Raw genomic sequence first — 11,879 nt, 5'->3', positions numbered from 1 at the left:
AAGGTAGCAGAATGAATCGGACATTACTTTCCTTTGTGCATGTATGAATCCAAGACCAATGCAATTCCACATCATGTACAACTAGAAGAACGGGAAGTTACACTCCATATATGAATAATATATCAAAATACATTCTATTGTCATATATAACTAATAAGAACACATTTTTTAAAAAGATGAACTAACTACAAAATCAGCACGTGTAAAGAAAATTTAGTGTTTGAATGATCATAGGCCAGTTTGTGGGTCTGAGTGAGTTCCTGGTTCCTGACCTGCAGCCTTTGCTGGTCCTCCTAATCCAAGCCAGGTCTTTGAATTGAATGATTCCTTGGATCCTGCAGAGTCCTCTGCCTTCCGCTGCTACCTACATATTCTCTTTCATTTTTTAAAAAATTCCCTTTGTCTCTGGACAAATATTAGGATGATTTCTTGATAACATCTCTATTTCTTTAGTTCTTCATACTTAGCCATCCGTGATTCATTGCATCTGGTATTGTCTTCGATGTCTTAAAATGTGACAGCTCGCTCAGTGCATTTGTAATTTAAATTTTAAATTTTTAAATGTCATAGTCCAAAGCTTCTTAGTTTGATAAGGTTCATATAATTAAAATTTTTGTTCTCTGATTAATTTGGATTAGGACCCAACTAAAAATTAAGCCCAAAATATCCTTGTATTTATGATAATTCTGCCCATTTCAAAGAGTTTCTGGGATGAGTAAAGTGAGGTTGCAGAAAATGCTGACACACAAGAGGATAAGGAATGTTATTTGTTATCACAAAGTTCTTGACTTTTCTGAGGATGGTCTATGTAACATTTGAATAGTTTCTCTTCCTGTGTAAGTATTTTGCTGGTCTAGAATGAAGGAGGAAGAGAAAAATGTTACATTCATAGTAAATACACATTTTGGATGCAAAATTTTAACCTGTATGGTGCAACCATTTCCACAAGGAATAAACTTCAGTGTCAGCTTTCTGCTTGTTCCCTCTGAAGTGCCAGATACGTATCTTGCTTATTGATAGGAGTGACTACAGTGAACTAAGAGCTGATTAACAGAATTAGGAGGAAGACAGAGAGATATGCCCCACCTCCCAACTCTAGAGGACCTGTCTTTACCCAGAAATTCTGGCACCTGTTCTTATGTCAATGACTGCCTAAATCTACTGAGAGATAATTTTAAATTATTATGAAATTTCAAAACTTATGACTGTAGGAGAAGAGTCAGGAACAGAAATTTCTTTACCATATGAAAAAATTTAAAAGTAGACTTTCTTGGGCTGGGGATGTGGCTCAAGCAGTAGCGTGCTTGCCTGGCATGCATGTGGCCCAGGTTTGTTCCTCAGCACCACATACAAACAAAGATGTTGTGTCCGCCAAAAACTAAAAAATAAATGTTAAAAAATTCTCTCTCTCTCTCTCTCTCTCTCTCTCTCACTCTTTCTTAAAAAAAAAGTAGCCTTTCTTTATCTTTGACAATTTTGATAACACAATATTCAGTTTATGATGAAATTATAGTACTCTGCCTTGCACATTTACCAACGGATTAATGATGAATCAATTTTGATGTATTATGTAATAAATAATGATTTTTTTCAACTTAAAGCTTTTATTAACTTTGAACTTTATGTTATAGTTTTCTCACATTTTATGAAATCATGTTTTTGATAGACTACATGGAAACAGCCTTTTATCAGAATTTAATAATATTCCCTTTTAAGAGAGTAGCTTCTTATATGTCAAAATCTCCCTTTCGAGAGATTGACAAGAAGCTGTGTTTCTGAACATTCCTTTTTCATAACATAAGTGATACATTTGGATCCCTATGGTTTCCTTTGTATACTTTTCCTAATGTTCATGGTAAGTCATGGGTATTATTTATTTTTGTTGTAAGGCCAGTCCTGTGAAAACTGACTACTGATTTTCAGACACTACATAAAGAGTTTAGGGAGACATTAGCTTAGATTTGACTTCACTGGGCCAAGAGATTTATCTTTTTCCTAACACATATATTTGAGAGATCACAGGATTATAACTCAGTTTAATCATCTATATTCTTAACTTGTTAAAAAGAAGTATTTAATCAAAATTATGGTCAAACATGTTTCTCTTTTTTTGTCTAGTCCCATCTAGTCCCTTCTTTCATACTTACATCATTAGGAAATGCGATCCTTTCAAAGTCACTTGCAGGACTCCTTTCTTCCTCTAAATGTTATGGATTATTTTAATCTTAAATTAATCTCTGCTCATAACAGCACTAAGTTATATAATTTCTCACTCATTCTGAATTTCTTTCTTGGTTTTAATTCAACTTCAACGTGTAAATAAATTTCTTATGACTCCTTAGACTGCAGACATTGACCACCTTGCATTTCTGTGTGATTGGTCCCTTTATCTTCTAGATCCAGTTAAATGTCTTTTTCTCATCTTTGGTATTTGACTCCTATTATAGGTTCACACAGCATTCTTACTTTTCAAAGTGCTTTTTAAAAAATTATTATAAATCATTCTTTTTTTTTTGGTACCAGGGATTGAACTCAGGGGCATTCAACCACTGAGCCGCATCCCCAGCCCAATTTTGTATTTTATTTAGAGACAAAGTCTCACTGAATTGCTTAGCATCTCACTTTTGCTGAGGCTGGCTTTGAACTTGCGATCCTCCTGCCTCAGCCTCCTAAGCCTCTGTGATTACTGACATGCACCACCGTGCCCAGCAACTCATTCATTTTTAACTGAAATTCATTGAGTATCTATTATTAGTCAAGGTTCTAAAATTGGTAGATTCAGCTGGAAACAAACATTCAAGTGGGGAGAAAATGAGTTAGTAAATAGACCAGGTAAATTATATGTTATTCAGTGAGACAAGGTAGGGAGAAGTAAAATTAATTATTTGTGTAGTTTTTTGGTGGATGTATGTTTTCCCCATGTGACTCAGACACAGTGTATGTAGTAGGTACTCAGTAGTATTCCTGGATGTCCTCTTGCTTTTAAAAACACATATGGAGCCAGGCATGGTGGTGCATGCCTGTAATCCCAGAGACTTGGGAGGCTGAGGCAGGAAGATTGTGAGTTCAAAGCCAGTCTCAGCATCTTAGTGAGACGTTAAAATAACACACATAGAAAACGTTTTGAAAAATCTTGAAGTCATTCACAATGTAATGGATGTTTATGGGTTTGTCCTAGTGAATCAAAAGGGTGCATTTAAAGGATCATTCTAGAGGGTGTTCAGAAAGGAGGAAAAGAAGGGAACTAACATTGGATGAGTTCTACCAGGTGCCAGGAACTGTGTCAGGTGCTTTATGCCCATTTTCTCTTTACTGTTTTAACAACTGAGTACCTATTATTGGTCAAGGTCTAATATTGGTAGATATTAGTCAAGGTCTAATATTGGTAGTGTTGCTCTTCTCCTTTATAAGGTGAGGGCTTGAAGCATTTTTCAATGGCTTATTAAAGATTATCCTTTCTTAAAGTATAAACTTCAATTATCATTTCTATCTCGAGTATGATTTCTTGCCAAAAAAAATGATTACAGTCATATTGATTGCATTATTTATTTAATTATTTCAACAAAAGTTGCAAAAACATTCCTTCATATTTAGACTCCCCTCTTTATCAGTTGACGGTTATTCATATAGCATCTGTTTTAATTAAAGTAGAAAACATAGTACTTGCAAATATGAACACAAAGAAAATTACTCCTCTCCATTGTCAAGCAGGTTTCTTTTCTGAGTTGTAATATTTGATTTATATTTTCACAACTAAATGTTAAGGAATATTATGTAAAACCAAGTTTTCCACTTATTAAGCTGTCTTCATATCTAAATTAGGAAACTGTGCTATACAGTTCAACATTATACCACAGTGTTGACTAAGGTTTAAAATTTGGCAGGATAAGGAAATCATCAACCACGGAGAGTGTATGGGGTTTTCCCAAATCTCAGATCATTCTGACTTAATTCAGTATACAGAGTTCAAGGAGTTGAGGTGTGAGGTCACTTTATGAAGTAATAGTTTATTATGAAGTTTTGCCTAAAAAAAATACAGAGGGTTGGAGGTGATACAGGGATTTCTGGAATTTTTTTTTTTGAAAGGAAGGTGATCTGGCTTTAATGTATGAAGACATTAGAATTAGTCATCTTTCTGGGTGGTTTATCATGATGATAGAAATGATAAAGCAATACAGGAAGTATGTGTGTAAACAAGTGTTATTGCCCTATACTTACTTGCATACCCAAGAAAGTACCATTTTTATTTTTCTTTGCAGAGTAAGTACTCCTTAATATGGTTTGAAATGGAAACATTTTGTCTTATAAAATATTTTTGTTTGGGAATATTTTGTAAGACAAAATGTCTTACAAACTGTCTGATCACTGTCTTTATAAGGCCAAGAATCCTAGAGGTAAAGTATTTAAAACTATGAGGTCTAAGAAGGAAAGAGTCATGCCAAATCATTTGTCTCTAGCTTATAGAAAAGTGGCTGGCAGATGGTAATGACTCAATACTATTAAATTAATAGAGTGTTATATGACACAGTTGTTCTCCAAGTATGGGTTAGAAATACAATACCTCATGTTGAAGTAGCATCACATTTGGACAAAAGACTCATTCAAAACTCAAAATAGAAAGTAAATTTTAGTGTTAACAGTATGAGAAGTTTTATGATATGGTTTCAGAGTCCACATTGCAACTTCACTTTAAGAGACTACTACTTTTCAAGTTTGGGTGAAGATAAAGGAAGGATATCTGCAATTGTGTTTAAACACTATTAAAACAAACCTCTCCTTTCTGACTACTTATTTATATAAAATTGGAATTTCTTTATGGACTACAGCTAAAACCATACATTGCTATTGATTAAATGTAGAAGATTTAATAATCCAACTGTCTTCTATTAAACCAGCCATTAATGAGATCTCTAAACTGTGAAACAGTGCCTCTCTTCTCACTGAATATTTTTGTTTGTTGTTGTTTAAGAGAATATTTTCAATAAAGTATGCTAATTTCTATAAAATATGGTATTTGTGGCCTATATGCATCAAATTTATTATTTTTTATTTTAAATGAACTAGAAAACACATATTTTAAATATTTTTAATAATTTATAATACAGTAATATATGTATGTGTTTGTTTTGTATGTAATCCTACATAAATAAATGCATTTTAAAATGCATTCAAAAGTTTTTAAGAATAGGAAGGAATCTTGAAACCAAAAGATTGAGAACTGCTGATATCATGCCTAGTAATTTTCACAAGCATCATTTCATTTTAATCTCAAAACAATTTTGTGAAAGAAACAAATCTCATGTTCTATTTCCTTTCGTATTGTTTATTGATATGTCCTCAGCATTTGAGCAGTATCTGTATAACTACTCAATAATATTTGTTGAATGAATGACAAGGAGGAGGAGGAACAGTGGGGAGAAGCAAGTTAAAGAGAATTAAGCTGATTACTAGGATGTACCAAATAATTACTATGGTGTACCAACAACCAGTGTTATTTTTGTATTTATTGTTTCATGTAATTGTTCTAAAATTCAATGATCTAGAAGGTATTGATATCATATTTTACAGATGAGGCACTGAGAGCTATCAGAATTCAATGTCTTATCCTCTATTATCTAATTAACAATGAAGATTTGGTGACTTGGACACTCAGGCTTTCTGATTCCTGTTGCCATTTTCTTTCTCTAAGACTTTGTTTTTCTTGGAGTCTTTCACTAAGAAAGGGAGTAGTTTTTAAAATAAATCTCCCATTGGTATAAAGTTGCTTCTTCTGACATAGTGTTGTCAAACCATGGCTTTGGGTCAAATGTGGCCTAAGCTTGATTTTTACCTGCTTAAATTGTTAAAAGAAAAAAAATCAGAAGAAGAGTAATATTTTATGGCATATTAAAATTAACCTGAAATTTAGTTTTCAGTGTCCATAATGTTTGTTTTTTTTTTTTAACTCAACCATAGGGGTTTGTTTTCATGTGACCTACAGCTTGTTTTACAACAGTTGAGTAAATGTGAAAGAGATTTACAGCCTGAAAAACTCTAAAATACTTATTTTTTGCTCTTGACAGGAAAAGGAGGCCAGCTCCTTTTTTCTTTCAACAGTTTCATTCCATTTAAATCAATGCAAAGAAAAGTTAGAGTGATTTCCTTCCTTTCTTTTCTTTTTGTCCATCCCTCCCCCTCTCCTCCTCTTTATTTCTTTTGCCTTCCTTCTGCTTTCAATCTCTCTCTCTTCTTTCTTTCTTTTTTTTTTTAGCAGTAGTGGGGATTGAACCCAGGGCTTCACACACGCCAGGCAAGTGTTCTACCACTGAGCTACATCCCCAGCCCACTCACTTCACTGTTTTGCTGTTTCTTTCTTTCTTTCTGATTTACATAGCTTTATGATTCATATTTTTCTGCGTTTATAATAAAATACATTCTCAGCCAATACTTCAAGTACAAGACTTTATTGTTTAAAATTCATCAATCATAAATACAAAAATTCCTCTGGAATTGATTTCCCAACAGAACATACAGATATATAGATAAGATTAAAATTCATAAAACTGATTTCTATGTGGTTATCTCCTTCCATTCCCATACTAGTTCAGCTCATGTAGTCATGTGATATGGTTTCAGAGTCCACATTACAACTTTACTTTAAGAAACTACTACTGTAGTCTCTCTCTCTCTCTCTCTCTCTCTCTCTCTCTTTTATTGGGGGGAGGGGTACCAGGTATTGAACCCAGGGGCACTCAGCCTCTGAGTCACATTCCCAGCTCTTTTTTACATTTTAATTTGAGACAGGGTCTAAATATAAAATATAAAGTTGCTTAGGGCCTCACTAGTTTCTGAGGCTGGCTTTGAACTCTAGATACTCCTGCCTCAGCCTTCTGAGCCTCAGGGATTATAGGTGTATGCCACCTTGCCCAGCTTCAGGTAGTCTCTTACAAGACTAAACAGTTCTGTTTCTGAACCTTTTCATGATGATACCATCTAGTGCTAGGAATTTCAGTGTCTTCAGTGAATATAATAGAATATGAGATTAGCATTTGCTGCCATAGTTTAATACTGTGATTGGTATCAAGTTAGAGCTGAGGGCCGCTTGTGCTTCAATAGTAGTGTACCAGATTAGCCTTTTTCCTCAGTCCCCTGCTCAGCAATCAGCCTATCCTCTTGGCTCTAGAATTCTTACTGAGTCACATACTTTGTTAGCCTCCTTGCACAACACTACCAACAGTTTGACATTGGATATTTTTTTAAAATATAGATTTTATGAAAATGGTAAATTTTATTAAAATATAGACATCATTTCACCCAGAAAATAATCCTAGGAATTTCTTGGGCAAAAGGTAAAATCAAAGAAATGATGAATCAGAATACTCATTACATCACTGTATTAATTTTCTGTAGATATTCTTGAGGCATTGAATTGCAACAATAAACATTAATTTCTTTGGAAATGCCTAAAGAATGCATCAGATTTCATTTTTTGCCAACACTAAATGTCCCCCACCCCCCACTTCTATATTGACAGGTTCGCCACTATGTTTGAAAGCACACCCTTTCCTTTAATTTGAATAAATTTTTGCCTATGCAAATCAAAGTGACTTCATTCTGACCCAGCTCTGATTGATGTAGTAGTAATTGGCTGGGGAGAGGAACACTTCTGAGAAAAATTTCCTGTGTTCTTATAAAGAGGTCCTTGGAAAGAAGTATAATCTCCTTTTCTGACTTTAGGCCATGAGGATGTGATGCTGGGAACTGTGCCACAAATAGAACTTGCCCATCCTCTGAATGTAACAGAACAGAAAGATGGAAATACTCTGGATCCTTGATGACTATTTTTAGCTATAGATTAACTATCTCCTTATAACCATATGCCTCTTAGATTCCTTGCTATGTGAGATAATAAGCCCTTTAAGTTTAATTTGCTTTTAGGTGTATTTTCTGTTACTTGAAGGCAGAAATATTTTCTCTTGTGGAAATTATACCTTGGACCTTTTCTGTACATTGTCTGTAAAATAAGGCTTGTTTCAGTACTACCTTTTCTACTTTGGATATAAACCAATGATACCAATAATGATGGCTAGTCTTATGGAGTGATTATTATATATATCTGACTCTGTAGTAAATACTTGAAGTCCTCATGTTATCTCATGAAGTTCTAACTAGTACTGGCAATCCCCAATTGCAGGTGGGGAAACTGTGATCCAGAATAATCAAGTACCTTGCCTAGGATCTCAGAGCAGGGAAGCAGGAAAAGGACTCTTATGTGGTGCCAGAACTATGAAAAATTCCAATTTCCAAATCCTAATCTTATCAGGTCCCAATTTATTTCATCCAGTTCTTGCTACTAAGGACATAAGTAGAGTCCACTTAAAAGTAGATTTGTGATTCATGTAGCAAATGGGTAATTATTTAAAAGTTTTTTTTTCATTTACTCAACAAACATTTTAAAATCTCCTATTATGTGATATATTTTATATTTAGTGATGGGGATACAGAAATAAGAATTAAATGTATACACTAAAAAGGCTCATAATTCAGTGAGAAAGGCAAACCAAGAATACAGTGTAATAATGTAGTTTGGGAAAAGTTCTATTAGAATATATTCCTTCATGTGTCCAGCATCTTTTTGTTGGAATTTTGGACTTTCCCAATAGCATTAATTTTCCCTTTGGTTTACCCTTCCCTGTTTAAAAATCTGGTTTAGGATTGGTTTCAGAATTTGCAAACAAGTATCATCCTATAATAAATGTAACAAAAGAGGCAAACATCTATGGAAGCCTAAAGAAAGCCCACTCATTTTATTTCTGGGTGGGGACAAGGAATCACAAAGGTTCAGATAATTTTTTTTTTCACACCTAGGGCCTTGAAATGCTGAGCAAACACTACCACTGAGCTGTATCCCAAGCCCAAGGTAAATCTCGATAGAAGTGAAACTGGTATATTCTTGAGGAATTGGTAATAGGTTGAGAAGAGAGAGAGAGGAAATAATGGGAAGGCATGGAAAGAGAATGTGGTGTGTTCCTAAAGCTGCAAGTTGTGTGTAGCCAGACCTTGGGGTGCCTATGACGTTTAGAGAGAAGGTAAAAATGAAGGTAGGCTAGAGCCAAACTATGTAAAGCCTTTGGCTTGGGTTTTATCTGAAAGTGGGATGCTCCTTGTTTGTGTATGAGATGGTTTATTTTGAGGGTGTTGGCAAGGATATATTGCAAGACCTGAGACTAACAGCAGAAGTCCAGAGACTATGACAGGAATCTAGACAGGAAGTTTAAAAAAAACCCTCTAAATTAATATTTGACAAGTCATTAATTAATAAACTTGGTACATCTTAAAGCTCAGTGGATATGGAAAGTGAGGAAAAGAGAAAAATTCTAGGAAGACCCTGTACTTATGATTTGAATAACTGGGTAGTGCCTTTGCCAGAAAGAGAGCACAAAGGAAAAGAGGATTTATGGGGCCACAGGATGAGTTAGATGGGCACTCCAGAAATATGTCAGCTTGGGCTCACTGTTTAGGGTGCTATGAGGCAGGGATAGTAGCTGAGGCCTTGAACAAGGACTAGATGATCAGGACAAGTGTATGGACTGAGGAAAGAAAAATGATGATTCTCCAAAATATACAAGAAGGAATAGGAGGTGGAAGGAGAACTGAGTGTGGTTTACCAGAAGCCAAGGTAAGTTTCAAGAAGGAAGTGGAGCAGAGTTGATAAAACACACAATGCCAAGGAAGTCAAGTAGGACGCCTGAGAAATTTCCACTGGGTTTGGAAAATGGCTGGTCACTAGTGACTGTACGTAAAACTATTTCACTGGAATAACTGGGGAAATGTCTGAATATTATGACTTCAGGGGGATATTGAAGCAAGAATCAAAGACAGGCAGTCAGTGTAGATAGGCAATTGGGTCCAGTTGAGAGAAAGGAGGCTAGTTTGGGAAGTTGGAGACCACCTCTGAGGGATTGAAATGTGAATGCCTTCAGAGCCCTTCCTCCACCTGCCCCTGCTCCAACCTGTTGATAAGGTGACCTGCCCTAGGAATTGCTCCTCCCCACAGAGCTGATAAAAGTTGTTAATGTCTCCTGGGATGCTTCTTGGTTCACTCCATTTGGCCCTTCCCAAAGACAGGCAGGAAGGAGAGAGATAAGGGGGAAGAAGGCAGAAGAACAAAGAAAGTCTAGGAAGTATAAAAGGAGCAGGATACCCTCACTTCTTGGAATACCAGGATACAAGACGTGGCCCCCTTCTGCCTACTGGGAGGAGTCTGTGTTACTACTTTTAAATAAACCCTGCTTTATATGCTTGCCTTGGCGGCATGCTTCTCTAATATTTAAACTTCAACATGTGAGGAAGTGCAACCTGTCACCAATACCCAGTGGCATAGATATGAGAGTAAGTAAATGAAGGGAATAAGAGCACTTCCTACAGAAGAACATTTTAAATAAAATGGCAAATGATTGGTCAGAAGTTAGGAAGAGAACTGGGGATGAAAGTTCTTTGTCTCTCAAATTTCAATGGAGGAGACTCAAGCTTGCTTAAATGCTGAGGGGCAAAAGCTGGGCAAAAAGAGAGACTGAGGTAAGAATGAATGGATCTAAATGGTGGAGCAAGTTTCTGAGAGAAGGTTGAGAGATTAATCTTGGATACAGGAAGTTCTCCTGTTATATTAAATGAAAGAGACATAGATTAGCCACAGAGCAGAGCCAAATAAGTATGGAGGGAGGATAGGAAGTTGAGAATGTTGTTGTACAGGATTTCAAAGTGAAGTAACAGCACTTTTAAGATTTGCTACTAATTGTTCTGGGTGAGTATGGTAAAATTAAAAGAGTTTTTTTTTCATTTCAGAGTGAGAATCAATTATAAGGTATGTGATATATTTGACATTGGAAAATTACTTAATGGATAAAATAATAATAGGAATAATATTATTAAAAGGAGATTTGAAAAATCCTAATTATAAATAAAGTATTGATCTAGTACATTCCAGGACTGATGAAATTACTGAAAAATTTAGAGATTCATTCCAATTGGCAACTAACTAGAGAATAAAAACTGAGCAGTGAAGTTCAGATAAATGACTTCTGCCAAAACATAGCAAAGTAACAAAACTCAACAACAGCAACAACAAAAATCTTGGCCACAAGAAGAATTTCTGAAATATTTCTAAAATAAAATGTAAGTGTTAAGTAGATGTAAGGAATTATAACTTTGCTAAAATCTTAAAAGGATACTAGATAAAATAATAAAAATATTGAGAAAATGTTTAAATACTTGATAGGTATAGAAAGGGGGCATTTCTATTGTGATCCTGAAGATAAAAAAGTCATTGGTGGGCTGGGGATGTGGCTCAAGCGGTAGCGCGCTTGCCTGGCATGCGTGCGGCCCGGGTTCGATCCTCAGCACCACATACAAACAAAGATGTTGTGTCCGCTGAAAACTAAAAATAAATAAATAAATATTAAAAAATTCTCTCTCTTTCTCTTTAAAAAAAAAAAAAAGTCATTGGTTACATTAGTGTGAATGAATTAAAAACAAAGTCAGTGCTCATCTGTGTCTTTTATATCCTCTGCACTATTCATGTAGATTTCTTCCCACAAGTATAATCAGGCTTATTATTTTGAAATAGAGTTTGGAAACAACTTTGAGGTTCTATGTCCTGTAAAAGGAGTGAACTTTTGCCTCTGAAATATCCCTTGAAAATCACAGGTTTTTGAGAATGAGATGTCTGTGGTGTAGTCTTGACTAAAAGCAGCATTACCCAGCTTGATTAGTAATTTTATTTGCCAACTGTGGTGACAGATGACCATTTTCTGTTAAAAGAACCACCAAACATCCCCAAATTAGAAAAGTATGCTCTCATTGGGGATATTCACAGAAATGCAATGTTGGCTTCATTGGCA

This window comes from Marmota flaviventris, chromosome 12, assembly GCF_047511675.1.
Source record: "Marmota flaviventris isolate mMarFla1 chromosome 12, mMarFla1.hap1, whole genome shotgun sequence".
NCBI lineage: Eukaryota > Metazoa > Chordata > Mammalia > Rodentia > Sciuridae > Marmota > Marmota flaviventris.
This window is presented reverse-complemented; position numbering follows the sequence as displayed.